Source organism: Peromyscus leucopus, chromosome 6 (assembly GCF_004664715.2).
Source record: "Peromyscus leucopus breed LL Stock chromosome 6, UCI_PerLeu_2.1, whole genome shotgun sequence".
Lineage (NCBI taxonomy): Eukaryota > Metazoa > Chordata > Mammalia > Rodentia > Cricetidae > Peromyscus > Peromyscus leucopus.
The window spans coordinates 28400422-28420373 of NC_051068.1; the positions used below are offsets into that span (position 1 = coordinate 28400422).

The 19952-nt window shown below is 40.9% G+C and overlaps 1 pseudogene; it reads left to right on the forward strand.

Annotated features, from left to right (window-relative positions):
- The first annotated feature begins 13478 nt into the window (after positions 1-13478).
- On the forward strand, positions 13479-13899 carry LOC114705293 (annotated as a pseudogene).
- The last annotated feature ends 6053 nt before the right edge of the window (positions 13900-19952 follow it).

Consider the following 19952-nt stretch of genomic DNA (forward strand, 5'->3'; position numbering starts at 1 on the left):
AAAAAAGTAAAGCCTCTCATGGGGAGTCACCAAAGCCTTGTACATTCAGTTGAGGCAGGTCCAAGCCCCTCCTCCTGCACCAAGGCTGTGCAAGGTGTCCCACCATAGGAAATGGGCTCGATTGCACCAGGGATAGATACTAATCCCACTGGCAGGGGCCCCTTAAACAGACCAAGCTACACAACTGTCTTGCTGATGCAGAGGACCTAGTCAAGTCCCATGCAGGCTCCACAGCTTTTGGTCTAAATTTCCTGAGTTCCCACTAGCTTGGTTTGGTTGAAACTGTAAGTTTCCACATCATGATCTGGATGCCCCTTGCTGATAGAATCTCTCTTGCTTCTCTTCGACTGGACTTCTGGAGCTTGGCACGGTGCTTGACTGTGGTTCTCTGCACCTGTAAAACATGATTTCTAAACAATAGTTACATATACATATGCATAGAGTTGAATCCAAGTTACATACACATACAGGCAGAATTAAACCCAGCTCATATTTACATATATAGGGTTAAATCCAAATCTCTCTCTCTCTCTCTCTCTCTCTCTCTCTCTCTCTCTCTCTCTCTCTCTCTCTCACACACACACACACACACACACACACACACACACACACACACACGCATATATATATTATTAAACAGGAGTTGAATAAATTAAAAGAAAGGGTAAACTGGTGTTTGCTGATCCAGATGAAGCTGGCTTCTCTGTCTCTCACCAAGAACGTTGCAGCAAACAGACAGAACATTTAGAGAGGGAGAGAGAGTAGACAGACACAAGCAGGTATTGGAGCAAAGAAAAGGAAAGAAAGTGGAGAATTATTTCTTGGTTCCCTTACTGTCTGGTCCATACGATACTGAGGCCAGTCTTCCAACTAGGGGAATGGTCAAAGGTGGGTAGCCACACCAAAGACCCAATTCTTGGTACTGAATGGAAGGCAAAGCTGTTGTTGAATCAGAAAGGAGATTTGTTGCATGTGAAAGAGCATGAGTAAGAAAGCAGATGATTTATTGCAGGTAGGAAAGAGCAGACCCGTTGTGGGTGGAGTAGGCAGATAAGGTCCTAACATGAAGTGGGTACCTTTGGCAGGCCCTGCCAAGGTATGCCATTAAACAAACATGCCACACACAACAGAGTTAGTGCAAGAGGTTTATTGGAAGAGTGGACAAGTGAAAGATTAAAAGGCTGTATCACTGTGGGGACTTGAGAGAGTTAGGCAGACAAGAGGAAGAGAAGCAAGAGAAAAAAGAAGAGGCAAGAGAGGGAATTAGATGCAAGGGAGGAGTCAGAGGCAAGAGACAAGGCAAAGAGCAGGAGCGGTGCCTGGAGGGCACTTTTAAAGGGTGCACATGCCTTGGAAAAGGACCCGGAGACAGGTGATAATGTAACTGCTTTTGCAGAGGCTGGGCAGGAAAAATGCAGTTTAACAGGGAGGTACAGCAGCAGGCTTCATAACTAGCAGGAGCCGAGTAGAGCAGGAAGAAAGAACAGAAAGAAGCGCTTGGAAAAAGCTTGAAAACAGGGTAACCCCTTACACCCATTGAATCACTGGCAGAAGTTGCAAAGGTCCCCTGAAATATTGGGATACAGGGTGCCCATAAGCGGCTATCTGAATTGATATCTAAGGGGTACTGGAGCAAAGGTGGATACATTTAACACTTAAGTTGGGTTGTAGGTGTGGTGGTAGGTGCATTTTCCATGAGTGAGGTAGAGAAATAAGCTCCAAGGACTGGAATCTCTAGCATCCCAGATATTCAGCAAAGATTGATGAACAGGCTGCTCAGTGGATCATCATCCAATAAAGCAGGGGCTGATGGGCTAAAAGCCCAAGTAAGACACAGTCTCATCGTACCAGGACTTTGAGAAAAGCCAGAAGGTGAGAACTATGCTCAGGAAATGAAACCTCACTCCTGGGAAATGGCCAGAAGTGTAAAAGTGGGAGCAGGGGGAAGGGGCTTACTAATTGTCAGTGCTGGATGGAGAGTTCCAGAGATTCATTAGGTCGAAAAGTAGGGCTGTTTCAGGAAGAACAGGATCCAGGGTTCCGGCACATCTCAGACTGCCAGGAGAGCCTATAGATGAATTTCTAAATGGTCTTATTAAAAAAAAAAAAAAAAAAAAAAAAAAAAAAAAAAAAAAAAAAAAAAAAAAAAAAAAAACACAGAGCCAGAAATTTGGGTTACAGAGAACTATGGAAAGCCAGGAGATAACCTCATCTCACCAACTCCACAGGTTCCAAAAGCGAGATTTCCTGTCTGCCGAGGATTGTATGCCTCGCTTTTCTGTCCTCTCATTGGCTCTTAGCCCAGATACCTCACTTCTTCTTCCAACATAGCTCTGTCACTGTCTGTCTGTACAGACCTTCAAGTCTCTATGTTTGGTACTGGGATTAAAGGCAGGTGTCACCACACTTGGCTCTGAACACACAGAGATCCTGCCTGCTAAGGAATTAAGGGCATGTGCTGCTTGATTTCTTTGTTTACTTAAAATGGCTGGCCATTTCCCCCTGATCTCCAGGCAAGCTTTATTTATTAACGCACAAATAAATTATCACCATATTTCAGCACAAATAAAATATCACCACAATAGCCTATCTGAGTCTGGACACCAAATGTTATAATTTAAAAATGGTGGGAAGTGCCATGCACTAGGGATAGATCTTTATCACACTGCCAGGGGCCCCTTAAACAGAATGAGCTACACCATGTTTTACATTGCTATGGATTTTAGTTTGTTGATACAAATTTAAAGTTAATTTTGTTATACTATATGTATTATTTCTACTCTTGTTTAAGTATTATGTTTGTGTAGCTCATTTGAAATTGTAATGTATAATTAAGAAATGTAGATTATTAGTCATCTAGGATTATCAAACTTATAGTCATATTAGTTAAGTTTTCTGGGTATACATAGATATATTTAAATTAGGTAGGTAATCTTCAAACACTTCAAAGACCGACAGAATATGGCATTTAAAATGTTGTAAAAACTTAGAATTTCCTGGACAATGAGACACATCTGCTCCTGACAGCACCAATTTACTTCAAAGAGGAAGATGGACATTGAAGATACTGCATATGGAGTTTATCTTCTTGGCAAAAAAGAGCCATTTGGGCAAGAAACTATTCTTGCATGAACTGCTTGACAAAATGTTATCTGAACTGGACATACAGGACCCATAGGAAGGTGACCACTAAACTTTGCAAGGCAAGATTGTCCTTCAAGTTCCTGCTTTACAGAGGAGACTGTCAGATATTCTATAGGACACAGAGAGAAGCAACTGAAAGACTCTAGGCTTATAGGCTGAAGATGGATGTCTCAAGATTACAGAGGAACTGTCCAGGTAGCCAGATGTCTCTTTCATTCCAGATTTTTGGAAGTTGCTTACCATGCTTTTCCTATTTACTTAGGTAATATTATATCCTTCTGAGTTCTTTGATGTAGTTGAAGACTAAATAGTTATACTTTTCCTTGATTATGATAAAAGATAAATTAGATATGAAACTTAGGCTCATAAATATAGGAAAGATAGAGTATTTTCTTTAATTTTGCCAAATACAAATAGACTAGATGTTGTTCTGTATGCTGTGAAAATGTGTCACTCTGATTGGTTGATAAATAAAACACTGATTGTCCAGTAGCCAGGCGGAAGTATAGGCAGGGTGAGCAGACCAGAAGAATTCTAGGAAGAGGAAGGGCTGAGTCAAGAGTCACCAGCCAGACACAGAGGAAGCAAGATGACATGGCAAAACTGAGAAAAAGTACCAAGTCACATGGCTAAATATAAATAAGATTTACATATTAATTTATATTTGTAAGAGCTAGTCAGTAATAAGCCTGAGCTAATAGCCAAGCAGTTATAAATAATATAAGCCTTTGTGTGTTTAATTGGGGGATGTGAGTGGGAGAGATTTGTCCTGACCACTGGCTGGGTGGGACACAGGATAATTTCTGACTACAAGAACTGGCTAACAAGCACTTTAAAAATCATTGAATATTCTCAGTCATGAAGGGAATGCACTTTATAATTTATTTTTGATATTGTTCCTCATTCCACTCAAAATGGCCACCATCAGGAGTATAGAGGGCAACAGATGCTGGTATGTGTGAGGGAGAGGAAAACCACTGAACATTGTTAGTGGCAGTACAAATTACTCAAGCCACTCTGGAAAACAGTTTGACAGTTTTTCAAAAGACGACCAATAGAACCACCCACAAGTGTCACTCCCAGCCATATACACAGAGAATTCAACAACCCACTACAGAGACACTTGCACACTCACTCACCTTCCATGCAGCTTTTTTTCCACAATAGCAAATAAGTGGAATTCATGTAAATTTCAATCAACTTCTGAGTCAAAAAATGAAAATGTGCTACATGCACACAATGGAATTTTATTCAGTCATAATGAAAAATTATGAAATCCACGGGAAAATTTTAGGGTTGAAAAAATATACTGAATAAGCTCACCTAGGTCGAGAATAACAAATACTGAATGTTCTCCTTCAGAACCAGAGCTTCAAATGCTTAGATATTTGTTGTTTGTTTGTTGTTTGTTTGTTTAACTTAGAATGTTTGTAGAGACCCAGATGACACAAAAAAAGACCCTGAAAGTGAAGAAGTCTTTAGTGTGGGGGGCAGAGTAGAACATTTGTGCTTTGAAAGCACATGGAGGAAAATGGGGCTAGCAAGGATTAAACAGGGGTAGACTGGAGGTTCAGATGGGGTGCGGGAGATGTGTTAACTAAAGCTAAGCATGAAAAGTCACTCAACATCTCATGAACGGATCAAGGAAAACATGAAGCAAATACTTGAATTTTGGTTACCAAAGGCCAAAAATCACTGATGTGGAAAAAAAAAAAAACAACTGCTATTTTTAAAGGAAAGTTTAATTCTCATAATTTTTCAGTGCTCAGGGACAGGGCCTTTTTCTTTGTCAAAGTGGTGCTTAGTCAAACAGAAAACTAGTAACAGCCCTTCTCTAAAGTTTTACTTAAATATCTAATGTCCTCCATTCTTCTTTAAAAATTCATGTGCATGAAAGTATGCATAGGTGCAGACACACACACACATACAGAAACACTCACACACTCTCTCTCACACATACACATAGACATCTACTACTGTTTGTGTAATGACATTATAATATCCCTTGCTTAAAGCAATTTATTTAATATTTTGTTGTTTAGTGTTCAAAATTAAATTGGAATTAGCTATTTTCTTAAAATATTAGACATTTTGTTATTAAATAAATATGATCTGTATGTTCTTTCAGCAGAATATTTTGACACATTATATTTAGTTTAAATGCAGTCTTAGTCCATAATTGATATCTTATAAAAATACATGTTTGTATAAAAAGAGTTTATGACAACATACAAGCCAAGTTTGTATCAGTTTCCTAAACTAGGCTATAAAAGGTATGATAGGAGCTGGGACTCTAAGTTAATTGGTAGAGGACTTGGTAGTACAAGTCCCTGGATTCAATTTGAAAAATATGAACAAATAGAAAACAAGGCATACACACAAAAGAAATAGAGTGAATAAAGTACACAATGAATTACTTTAATATATAATGTCTTGCTACAAATTGAGTCTCTTAAGAAGCAGGGTATGATGACATAAGCCTGCTCTCCCAGGGTGGGAAAGCAGTGATGAGGGATCCCTATAGCTTGCTCTTCGACCAACGCAACTGGACAGTTAGCTCAGGGTTCATTTAGAAATCCTGTATCAAAACATAAATTGGAGAACAATTGAAGAAGATAATCAGTGTTGATTCTTGGCAGAAATATATACTTGACAGGAATATATACCTGGACACACACACACACACCAAAAGAATGAAAAGAAATTATTTGTGAGTGAACTAAGAACACTATGTTCATAACTCAGAGGCAGGCTAGTACAAAAACATTAACAAAATATTTATTTGGAGAGAAAGCTAAATTATAGCCCCTCTAACACACATACACTGTAATAAGTCTTTCTTCCATAACTGGGGTTGCTGGGAGTTCCAAATGCTAATAAGTTAGCAAGAGTTTCTCATTGTGGTCAGATCTACAGATGGAAGTGATACTCAAGATAAGGTTGGTCCTTTTTGTTTTTGAATGATAATCTGTGGAATTCACTTCTCCACCAACTTTCCTGCAAGATTCAGAAGGCCACCTGCATGGCCCTATGCTATCCCAAAGCTCAGCAGATTTGAGTTGATGTCTAGAGACTTGGTGCTCTCCGTGCCCCGTCCACAGAGTTGCTGTGCTTACATTCTGTGCCTACAGTTTACAGACTTACAAAGATTCTAGTTTTATCTAACTTTGCCCAGCTGTCTCCAGCAGCCAAGTCACAGCACAAGAGAGTGTGTTAAATGGAATTTAAAGGATTTACACCAGAGAAGCTGCCCATCCTTCTTAAAGATTCTCAGGAATGACTAGTTTGGTGTCACAGGCACAATGTGGGTCATCATATTTGGTTTTGCTGCATAGTTTAAAGAGGAAAAAAATAGGTACTTGGCACACACTGAATCACTGCAATGGTTCTCAATCTTCCTAATGCTGGGACCCTTTAAGACAGTTCCTCATGGTGTGGTGGCCCCCAACCATAAAATTATTCATATATTTGCTACTTCATAACTGAAAATTTTTCTACTGTTATGAATTGTAACCTAAACGTCTGATAAGTAGGATGTCTGATGAGCAACGCCTGTGGGAGTTGCAACCCACATGTTGAGAACCACTGCCTTAGTGCTTTTCCTCAACACACTACTTATTTCAGGAGATGCTGTATTTTATTCCTTCTACTATTCTAAAATGATTTCCTTGTGTTATTTTTTTTTCTAATTTCACATTTTCTACATCTCATCATCATCATCATCATCAGAAATGAGCCCATTTGGGAAAGTCCTCCTTTGGTATATATATAGATTTGAAACAAAATGAGTAAGTTGATTCTGAGGATCGTAACTTGCTTCCCCAAGTTCTTCTTTCTTAATAGTCTCTTTTTTTTAACATAATTTCTCTATTGATTCTCTGGGAATTTCATATCATGCACCCTAACTCCACTCACCTCTCAGTCCTCCCATATCCTCCCTTCACTCCTGAAATACCACCCACATAAAAAAAAAAAATTAAAAAATTCAAACCAAACCAAAACAAAGCAAGCAAGTAAACAAACAAAATCTAAAATCAATCAAACAAACAAAAAAGTAATCTTCTGCATTTCTCCTTCTTTCCTGTCCCTCCAACACATTTTCATTCATTCTGCTGGCATCAGGAGTAGAATGTCACATAGTATAACCTTTGGTCCAGTCTGCTTTACTAGCAAATGTTCAGTGCAGTGAGTCACTGCTCTAGTTCAAGGCCACTGGTTTCTGGTACATCATCATCATTACATCCTCACCGGAACTCTTCTGGGACATCCCAAGGCTGGCCTGAGTCATGGAGATTCTGCTAGTGTTGTTCTGCAGGACCACTCCCTTAACAAGCTTTGGCGGGTCCTAGGTGTGGTAAATGATAGAGAGGGCCAATAACAAGGCTCAGCTGTGGGCCTACATTGTAGCTGAGCTGGAGTTGGTCATTCTGGGTCATTGTGTCCACCCACCTTAGGTCAGGGGGTAGAGCCAGCTCTCCTATTCCCATGCCATCAGGGTCTGTTCTCTCCCTCACCTGTGGTGAGGGGTGGGGCCATCTCTCCCAATAGCAAGGATTACCTCTCCCATGAGGGTTGGAGCCAGCTTTCTTTCTGCAGTGTCCAGTGAGAGGCAGGGTCACCATTCTCTGGGCCAGCAAAGGGTAAGGCTGGTTCAGGATGGACCTCCAATATTATCATGTGTGGTTCCTATGGCCACTGAGATTACGTGGATCACAGACATCAGTACAGACCCCAGCTGCAGAACAACCACAGACCCAGACATGGCCCTCAGCAGCAGCTTGGGTAGGGACAACATCCTGGCTGCTGGCCATTCATATTGGGATGACTCTGATGGCGGCATGGCCCCCAGTCACCACCAAGGCCTCAGGTTGCCAACTCAACCCCGGACTTCTGTGCAACCTTTGGTGGCAATAGGAATTTGGACTTTGGCACAGACTGCAGACATGGTAGGATCACAGACCTAAACATGGTCCTCAGCAGCAGCCAGGTCTGAATGTCACCATTGCCCCAGGTGGCAATGCATGGCACCTACATCAGTGAGGCCACAGTGGCCATATGACTCTCAGACACCAACATGGCCCCAGACCTCAGGCATCCCCATGGACTTCAGTGGTAACAGGAGCCTCAGGCTAATGTCTGAGACCCTGGCTACAATAGGGTCATGGACCTAGACATGGCCCTCAGCTGCAGCTCTGGCCTGAATGTCATTATGACATTAAACAGCATTGCATGCCACTCAGATCTGCATGGCCCTGGTTGCATCATGGCCCTTGGAAACCAACAAGGACTCAGTGGCTGATCTGACCCTGCAGATCCTCATAGCAATTGGTGGCAATAGGAGCTACGTATGTCCACCCAGAACCTGGCTGCTATAGGGCCGCAGACCCAGACAGAGCCCTTGATAGCAACTTGTACCCAAATGGGTAGCAGCCCAGGCCACCCAGATCTGTAAAGCCCCAGCCACATCATGGCCACCAGACTTCAACAAGGTTACAACAGTGGTACTCCATGTAGACCCAAGTGGTCAGCTGGGCCACAGACTTCAATATGGACCCTGGCTGTAGCTGAACCATGGATCCAGACATGGCTGTAGGTAGCTGCTTGGCCCAGTTGACGCTCTGGCTGCAAGTGGAAGCACTGGCCACCCAAAAGTGTATGGCCCAAGCTATAGCATGGCCACTAGATACAAACAAGGCTACAAGCTGCAGTCCAGACTCCCCGCTTTCATGGGGCCTTTAGTGGCAACATGGGCCACCGACTTCAACACAGACTCTGGCTGTGGTAGGACCATGGAGCCAGATATGGTCCTCGGCAGCAACCTGGGTCTGCATGTCACCATGGCGCCAAATACTGGCAAAGGTCACCTGGATTGGCACAGCCCCAGTGACAGTGTGGCCTCTGGATACCAACACCATCCCAGGTGGAAGCCCAGTTCCCTGGAATCAACATAGTCCTCAACTGCAACAGGAGCCACAGACTCTGGCTGCAGTATGGCCACTGATCCCGACATGGCCCTTTGCTGGAAGCCCTTGCCAGGACATTATCATGGCACCAGGGAGTAGCATGTGCCACTTATATCTATATGGCCACGGTTGCATCATGACTCTTAGGCACCAACATGATCCTTGGTGACTGTTCAGAGCCTGGGACACCACACAGCTTTTGATTGCATCAGAAGCCACAGATGTTGACTCAGACCTTGGTTGCTATAAGACAACAGACTCAGACATGGCCTTTGACAGCAGCCTGGGCCTGGATAACACCAGTGCTCTAGGTGACAACACAGATAATCCAGACCAGCATGGTTCTGGTGGTGGCACAGCCCTTGGACCACAAAAAGGTCACAGGTTGTGGCCCAGAACCCAGGATTCCATGAGGCCTTTGGTGGCAATATGGGCTGTGGACGTTATCACAGACCCTAGCTGCTATAGGGCCATGCACCCAGACATGGTTCCTGGAAGCAGCTCAGGCCTGGATGACACCATGGCCCCAGGTGGCAGCACAGGCCAACCAGATCAGTATGGCTCCAGTGTCAGCTTCTGGACACGTACATAGCCACAAGTGGTATCCCCAACACTGGGCATCCTTGAGGCCTTTGGTGGCAACTTGGGCCACAGACATCCACATGGGCCCTGGCTGTGGTAGAACCAAGAATCCATACTTGTCCCTTGTCACCAGCCAGGCTGCGCCATTACCATGGCCCTAGGTGGCAAGAAGACCTTCCACATCAGCCTGTTCCTCACCAACTTCACCAAGGCTCCAGACAGCCTATAGGTCTCCAACATCAGCCTACTCCTTACTGGCTTCATTTCTTCCTTTCTGCCTCTTCCCACACCACATGAACCATTCTGCTTCCCTTTCTCTTCCATTTCTCCACCACATTTTTACTCATCAAGATGGGACCCACCTTCCTGGTGCCGCAAGTGGCCTTGAGGGCCTCAGTTGGCTGTCCCCAACCTGAGCTGAACTGTTGTATGGCATGGGGTGTGTGTGGATTTCTTCCCATTAGCCAGTGCCTTTTGTAGTCTGAGTAAACTAATAGTCATTAATAAATAGGAGCTCACGGGCCTGTAGGGTATGTCGTAGGGACCTCAGCTGTGTCACTGATACAAATATCAGAGATAATCTCAGATTTTTTCCTACTATGATTTTTATTGTAAAACAATGTGTTTTAATTTCAGGAGTGGTATCATAAAATTTCTATTCTTATGTTGTATAAAACACATTGATGTGGTTGATGATATGTAGAGCCTAAAGTTTGAGATTGACTGTCACTTAAAGTGGAAATCTTTTCCAAATAGCCCCAGCTCTTATAATTACATTCAGTGAGATTTTTTTTCTGAAAGTATTTTGTAAGTAAATTAAATGCATCATATTTCCTTCTAATCTATGAATGAAAATTCTTCTAGTGCAAAATATTTACAAATTGAGAGTAAATGAACACATTTACAGAAATAAATATAGAGCTCAATGTAGTAATCAACCCAGAGAATATTCTTTGGAATAAGTTTATTTTGTTTCTGTGTGATTGTCATACTTACTGTATGTGCCACCAAATATTTAACTTTTTATACAGCATCAACAAGATAAACAGAAATCGTGATACTAAGTACAAACTAAAAGGTTTATCTTAATACATTGGTTTAATCAAAGTTAGAGTTGATTTGATAAGTTATGAAGGCATCCTTCACAATCTGTAGGGCAGGCTACTACGGAAGGAAGACGAGAACTTTCAGATTCAAGTTATATCTCCGTTCCATGCATGGAATTTCTTCTTCCAGGAAACTTTAGCACCATGGTCATGACTTAATTACATAAGATCCATCCAGACCATACTGGATAACATGTTTTACTTCAAGTCATCTGATTAGAAATTTCAGAAACACTTGTCAAGCCAACTGGACTCATAAATTTTGGCACTGAAGTCCAACACTTGGGACTCAGGAGACACCTCAGTATTGAAAGCACTAGCCATGGAAGCATTAGGACAGGGATTATGGTGCCCAGAACTCATGTTAGGCTGGGTGGTTAGGGAAGGACTCAAAAAGGAATAAAAGAAGATCCCTAGAGCAAGCTGACTACCCAGAATAGTTGCAGGCCTCAGCTTTTGCCTCAAGTAGAAAGCAATAATAGGGAGTGTAGGTTCTGAGAAGAGAAAGCATTGAGTTGAATTTTTATTTTGTTGCTCCTTGTTAATCATATTGTCTCAAATCAAGTGATTGATTTCTCTATTTTATTGGGATGTGGCTTGGATTAAGGACACAGATAAGCTGTAAGTGACAGATAGCTGTTAACATATTCCTAAGGACTATTAACTAGAAAATTAAACATAAGACAAACTTGTAAAATTCATTCTCAGATGTACATTTCAATCTCTTTGTCACTGTCCTAGACATACATTTTAAATTTAAAATTCCAGCGATCCTGATTTGATTTTACTGTTCTCATAATCCATGGGTCTCTTACTCTAAAAATGTCTTCAAAGTTCCTCCCAATTTTCATTCAGTTGCTAGGCCTTTACTCCAGAGCCTAATCACTTTCTTTGAGTTACAAGAAATATCCCATAATTAATCTTCCTTTAGAAAACCACATTTCACAAGTCCATAATTTTCTTATTTAAATTTAATCATTCTTCAATTAATGACAGAATGAAGCCAATGCCCTTCTGTGTTTTATGAGTCACCCTGTAATTTGCTGTGACTGAACTTCCCGTTGTTGCTTAATATGCTCTACATTTCAAGTCTGTTAAGCCAGACTCATTCCTAGTACTATTGCCCACATGGCATAATCAATATGGAGATAATTGTAACATTATTTGAAGATGAGATAAAAGTCTTTTAACATAGAAAATGCACAAACATTAACTCAACTGCAATGGATTTTAAATTTTGAGTGCGATATATGATATGCTCTTTTTGACATTTGCAAAATGCTAACACTTGCCTTAAGAAATCACTATTGACTCATCTGCCATATGGTGGCATGGATGGGAGAGATATACTTTCCCACTCCTTCCTGCCTGTGGTGGGTAGGAGAGCCGGCCCTGTAGTCATAAGAGCAGGAGAGCTGTTCCTGCATCTCACCAGCTGCAGCATTCAGGAAAGTTGCACCTCAGCTGGGCAACACAGTAGAGCTGGCTCTGATGGTGTAAGTTTGGAAAAGCCTACCCTGAGGGTGTGAAAGGAGAACTGGTTCCACCCCTTGTTCATTGTGGCAATGGGTCAACTAACCAGGGCAACACTGGAGAGCTCACCCTGGTGATGAGGACAGGAGAGAGCTGGCAGACTGCCCAGGCCTACATCTACCCAGGCACAGAACCAGGGTTATGAGTTGAATGACTCTGACAACCACTCCATCAATGATCTGCTAGAGCACATGAAGGGTCCAGTCCTAGAGACCCAAAACTGCAGGATCTCTGTAGATGTAACCAACCGTCTTATTAACACAGAAACAATGTAAAAGAGAAAGCCGAGAGGTCAGAGCTCAGAGCTAAAATCTCACCCTTCCTCCTGCTGTCCCAGCTTCGCGAAAGAGACCTACTTCCTGTCTGTTCGTTTATTTATAGTATGTTGTTCTGCCTTCTCATTGGTTGTAAACCCAAACACATGACTGCCTCGTCACTGTCTGAATGTACAGCCCCCTAGGTCTTAAAGGCATATGTCTCCAATGCTGGCTATATCCCTGAACACACAGAGATCTATGGGATTAAAGGCGTGTGCCACCACCGCCACACTCTTGCTATGGCTCTAATAGCTCTGACCCCTGGACAACTTTATTTATTAACATACAATCAAAATAATATTTCAGTACAATTAGATTACCACCACAGATCTCCACCACACAGGGCAACAACAGGATATACAAGAGGAGTCGCAGTGAGGTCCCAGCATTAATAGTGCAGAAGAAATCGGAGGCCTCGAACCAGACCAATGACTCTTTGCAAGGAACACTTGCAAGTAAAAATATACAGGAAAAAGGGGTTTACTGTGTGACTCACTGTATCGCACTACAGCTTTCATGATGACGTTTTTCACTTTTTTCTTTTTTTATCTTAAATTTTATTTTATTGGGGGGGTGTTTGCAAGGGCAGAGGGCAGATATGAAGGAACAGGGAAATAAATGGGATCAAGACGCCTGATGTGAAAAACACAAGGAATAAATAAAAAGAAAGTTTAAAAAGAGAAATCACTATCTAGACAAATGTATATTGAATAGAAAACCACATTTAGGCAGTTTGAATCGCGGTACGATGGAGGAGTGGGCGCCGGGATCTCGCTGTGCATCTGCCTGGCCTCGTCTCTTTCTCTCTTGTCCGATCTGCAGCATGGTCCGAGATGGCTGGAGGTGAGGCTGGAAAGGACTCTGGAAAGGCAAGACAAAGGCGGTTTCCCGCTCACAGCGAGCCGGCTTGCAGTTCCCTGTGGGCCGTATTCATCGACACCTGAAATCTAGGACAACCAGCCACGGACATGTGGGCACGACTGCCGCAGTGTACAGCGCAGCCATCCTGGAGTACCTCACCGCAGAGCAACTAGAGTTGGCAGGAAATGCATCAAAAGACTTGAAGGTAAAGCATATTACCCCTTGTCACTTGCAACTTGCTATTCGTGGAGATGAAGAATTGGACTCTCTGATCAAGGCTACAATTGCTGGTGGTGGTGTCATCCCACACATCCACAAGTCTCTGATTGGGAAGAAAGGACAACAGAAGACTGTCTAAGGATGCCTGGATTCCTTATTATCTCAGGACTCTAAATATTCCAGTGGACTGTATCTCTGTGAAAAACACAACTCTGCCTTTTTGTAGTTCTATTTGAGCAAGTTGGAGGCTTAATTAACCTTCCAACCAACCAAATTTCTGCATTCGAGTCTTAACCATATTTAAGTGTTACTGTGGCTTCAAAGAAGCTATCGATTCTGAAGTAGAGGGTTTTGATTGAGTTGACTGTTTTTAAAAAACTGTTTGGATTTTAATTGTGATGCAGAAGTTATAGTAACAAACATTTGGTTTTGTACAGACATTATTTCCACTCTGGTGGATAAGCTCAATAAAGGTCATATCCCAAAAGTAAAAAAAAAAAAAAAAAAAACATTTATGAGGTTGCCATAAATTTATCAAATATTATTTTGAATTTGTCTATGGGATTGCTTGTAATTGAAAATGACATTTACATTAGTAAACTAGATTGCCTTCCAATGTCAGTGAGTCTTTCTCAATCAATTGATCTGTATAGAACCTAACACCTAATCACCTGTGAATAATAATTAACTCCATTTACTTTTCAGTTTTTAAAGTGACAGATTTTGATTTAGACCTTGAAATCTGAATAGGACTACCAAGTCTTTGTATTAAAGTGGTCTTCTCTTGTGCTAAGAGTGTAGTACTCAGTATTTAATCCTATGAATGCACAACTGTCCTTTGCTTCACTAAATTGGTGATACTTAATCTCTCTCAACAATAGTATTTCACACACACACACACACACACACACACACACACACACACACACACACGGGAAAAAAAACCTGCATTATTGGGTCTGTTTCTCTAATGAGACTTTATTAATATGGAGTTTGATACAGAGATCTAGAGAAAGTGTTAATGACAAGTTTATAAACTGATTTGGGGAATTAAGGAATTTAATATTTAATGTGATAAAAATTTAAATGTAATTAAAAATAACTTCAGTTCTGGAAGGAGCATGTGCTATGGGAATAATGCCCTTGTACACTGGTTTAATACAACCCTGATTGGCCAGTAGCCAGACATGAAGTATAGGTGGAGCACGTAGACAAGGAGAATGCTGAGAGGAATGGCTGAGTCAGGAGTCACCAGACAGACACAGAGAAAAGCAACTGAGAGACTCTAGGCTTATAGACTGAAGACGGATGCTCCAACATTGCACAGGAACTTTGGGTGACTGTCCAGGTAGCTTGCTGTCTCTGTCATTCTAGATTTTTGGAAGTTGCTTACAATGCTCTTCCTGTTCACTTAGGTAATATGTTATCCTTCTAGGATCTTTGATGTAGGTGAAGACTAGATAGTTATAATTTTCCTTGGTAATGATAAAAGTAAATTAAATATAAAACTTTAGACTCATAAATATGGGATAGAATATTTTCTTTAAATTTGCCAAATATGAATAGATTAAATATTATAACTATAATTCTTGCTTGATAACTGTTTTGTTATATGTAATTTTACTATGTTAAAGTTAAAACCTTCCTTTTTGATTAAACAGAAAAGGGGAAATGCTGTGGGATAATGCTTTTGTACACTGGTTTAATAAAACCCTGATTGACCAGTAGCCAGACAGGAAGTGAAGGCAGAGCAAACAGACAAGGAGAATGCTGGGAAGAGAAAGGGCTGAGTCAGGAGTTGCCAGCCAGACACATAGGAAGCAAGATGACAAGGCAGAAATGAGAAAAGGTACCAAGCTATGTGCCTAAACATTGATAAAAATTATGAGTTAATTTAAGTGTAAGAGCTAGTCAGTAATAAGTTGGAGCTAATGGACAAGCAGCTATAATTAATATAAGCTTCTCAGTGATTATTTTATAAGTGGGCTGAGGGACTGCAGGGTCTTGGTGGGACCCTGAGAAAACTTCCATCTACAGGCATGGATAGTCTGAGGTGTCATCTGGAGATAGAGATATTTTAGTTTTTCTATTGGATGCTTAACAGTATATATGAAGCAAGACTACCTCTGTACTATTGCTATTATGAAATCCCTGAGACAAGATGCTTATGATGAAAAAAGATTAATGAAACTCACAGTTTTTGAGGCTGACAATTCACACAGAAGAGGATCTGCTTTAGTGAGGGCAAGATGACAGATGATGAAGTATATACAGGAAGAAGGTTCATAGATCAAAACATAAAGACTGTCCATAGTTCAGTTCAGGCTTTTATAAAAACTGCCTTGCAAAAATTAATCAAGGTACCAGGAGCATCATCTTAATCCCCTTCAAGGGTACCCTCAAAGGTCTTCCTACCTTTGCTCCACCTCTAAAAGTCAGCACCAACTTTTAGTACTACCTAATGTTTGAAAGCAATCTTCCAACCCATGTATTTTTAGGGAGACTTCCCTCAAACATACAAAACATAACATATGTAGGCAGTACTCTCAGATACAACAAATAATTAGGCCTTTTGCTTGCTTCTAAATTTTCTAGACACCACAGAGGGAAACCTAAGTTCTAGAACATTCATTGCAAAAGCCAACATTGCATAGATTATCAGGAACTTCCATGCTTCCACTTCAGGAAGCATGTCATCAGTTGACACATGATCTAGAAAGTTGAACACTATGCTGAATCTCATGCTGCAATTGTCATGTTAAGTTCAAGTTGGATCCCAAGCACCAAGAGGTATCTACCATTTAATGGAAGCATTGATTTGGAGAGATAAGGATACAGACAGTAGAGAAGGGAATCTGAGGATGGTCAGTATTGATGTAACCAACCGTCTTATTAAATAAGAAACACAGAAACAATGCAAAAGAGAAAGCCGAGAGGTCAGAGCTCAGAGCTAAAATCTCACCCTTCTGCCTGCGGTGTCCCAGCTTCCCGAATGAGGGCTCTTGTGGTGGTATTGTGTTCACCAAAATATTGTGTACTCTAGTAAATTTATCTGGGGTCAGAGAACAGACAGCCACTAGATACAAAGGCTAGAAAATGGTGGCACTCACACCTTTAATCCTAGCATTCCAGAGATAGAAATCCCTCTGGATCTCTGTGAGTTCAAGGCCACATTGGAAATAGCCATTCATGGTGACACGCCTTTAATCCCAGAAAGCCAGCCTTTAATCCCAGGGAGTGGTGGTAGAAAGCAGGAAGATATATAAGGCGTGAGGGTGAGAAACTAGAAGCATTTGGCTGGTTAAGCATTTGGCTGGTTAAGCATTCAGGCTTTTGAGCAGCAATTCAGCTGAAAGCCATTGGGATGAGGACTCAGAAGCCTCCAGTCTGAGGAGACAAGACCAGCTGAGGATCCGGTGAGGTGAGATAGCTGTGGCTTGTTCTTTCTCTCTGATCTACCAGCATGGACCCCAATAACTCACCTCGGGTTTGATTTTATTAATAAGAACTTTTAAGATTCCTGCTACAGGCTCTATTTCCTGTCTGTTCGTCTATTTAAAGTATTTTGTTCTGCCTTCTCATTGGTTGTAAACCCAAACACATGACTGCCTCGTCACTGTCTGAATGTACAGCCCCCTAGGTCTTAAAGGCATATGTCTCCAATGCTGGCTATATCCCTGAACACACAGAGATCTATGGGATTAAAGGCGTGTGCCACCACCGCCACACTCTTGCTATGGCTCTAATAGCTCTGACCCCTGGGCAACTTTATTTATTAACATACAATCAAAATCACATTTCAGTACAATTAGATTACCACCACAGGTCAGTGTATAAATTTTGAAGAAAATCCTTTGTCAGTGGAAGAATCCTCCTATTTCAATTGGAAGTAGAGTTCAAATTCACTCTGAATGGAGTCATCTTTATTGCCTGAAGAAAATGCTTTTGAGGCAGTTGTCATGCAGACCAATACTGATCCTCAAGCTATCTATCCTTTCTTTCTTTCCCTTTTATTGAAAATACATTCTTTTTTCATACAATATATCCTAATTGTAATTTCCTCTCCCTCTACTCCTCCTAGTTCCTTGCCACTTCTCCCCCCCTCCAGATACACTTCTTTTTGTTCTCTCATCAGAACAGAACAGGCTTCTAAGAGATAACAACCAAATAAGACAAAATAAAATATAATAAGATGAAGCAAAAACTATCATATCAAAGCTGGACACTGTAAACCAAAAGGAGAAAAAGAGTCCCAGTAGCAGGCACAAGAGACATTATAACTATACTCATGTCCTTGCTGGACTATGGAGAAAAGACAAAATATTTAATTAAAAAAAAGTTTTGCTATAATCACAGACAACTAATTAAGAACTTGAATCCGTACACACGTGAATCCAAAAATATCGGATAGGAACCATAAATTAATAGTTATCATGAAGTAAAGTGGTAGAAACATTAATATTGGATGTAGAAAAATGATTGACATAGACTTCCTCATAAACAAAATTTTTGACAAACATATAGTCAGGGAATTAGCATGTGTTTGAAACTGATTTTTTTTGGCTGAAACATAGTCATACCAAGAACAAACAGAAAGTTCTGAGAATTCCTTAGTATCATGCTGAGAGAGATACTCCAGGGTTCATTCAAACATTGGAATATGGCAATCGATATGTGAGTCATATGCAGTGGAAAAGATAACAAACCTTACCTGTATTGGGACTTTCTTTGGAATACCAGTTCCCAAATAATGACACAGAAACCTTCTTATTAATTATGAGTGCTTAGCCTTAGTTTAAGCTTATTCCCCACTAGCCCTCATAACTTAAACCACTTACATTTTTCTATGTTCTGCCACATGGCTCCTTACCTCTCCTCCATACTATACATCAGACTTCCCCATGTCTCACTGGTGAATTCCCTGTCTCTCAGCTTCTTCCGCCTATTTCCTTCCTTCCCAGAAGCCCCACTTATTCTTTTCTACCTACCTATTGACCATCTAGCTCTTTATCAAACCAATCAGAAGGTGCCTAGGCAGGTGAGAAAGAATAGACACAGTGACCAAATATCCTGCAACACTTACCTGTCAATATTAACATGTTGAGCACACCTTATCTAAAATTCATAGAGAAAGATTTAGAAGACAATGAGAACGTTTGTATATATTAGTGATCAAATCCAGGACTTTTAAATGTAATCCATCACATGTGGAATCCTATTAGCGCACTAAAGTTTCAGTTTTGCAAGTTTTCTTATTTTGGATCGCAGATTTTCATATAAGGGAATCTCAGTGTGACTGAGAAGTGGATTTCTAAGAAAGTGACCATACTTATAAAAACTCTACAAATACAAAGGAAATAAGTAGATTTCAAGGTGCTTGGCACAAGTAACAGCAGGCAGCCATCAAAGCTTGCTTGGGAACCCCTCAGCTTGTATGCAGTAGTTAAACCCATACTATGACTTTTCCTCCAGACATTAAGTATAAATTTGGGGAAACCTACTTAGTTGCTTGTAGAATCTCACACTTGACTCCTGATACATTGAGTGAGGTCATTATACTGGGAATATCAAAGTAGAAAAATTTGAACTTTCTCTTTGATGGAAAGTGGTTAAATCATAGTCTACAGCAGCAGTCCATGGAAATTATGCCAATTAATCTAAAATTTATATAGAATATGCAGAAGTAGTAATTCTGATCCTAAGATTTCTATTCAAAGTATCTATTCAAGTATATTTGATCTACTCAGAAGATGAATAAATCTTCAAGTACAACAGGATGATAGTGCAAACATAACCAAGTGAGGTGTACGATGGCAGACACTCTTGCAGGTGTGGTTTCACTACACACACCTAGCACCTAATATATAGGTACTGATCTGCTATCATAAGCTTCTCAATTCTTCTTTTTAAAGATATTGTTATCATGTGTGCACCCCAGAGACTCATGTATTGAAAGGATGATTCCCAGGTGGTGGCACCATAGAGAAGTGATTGAATCATGAGTGTAAAAAAACTCCACTATTGAGCTATTAGGAAATAGGGACTGGAAACTTAGTGAAAAGCAAGTTTTAAAGATAAATCACATCCCTGAGACATTCAGGCACCTTCTGCTTCCTGGTTGTCATGAGGTAAACACCTCTGTACCGACACTTACTTCCTCCGTGATAGTCTTCCTTACCACTGGCCTAGAACAATGGACATAGCTAATCAAGGATTACTATCTCTGG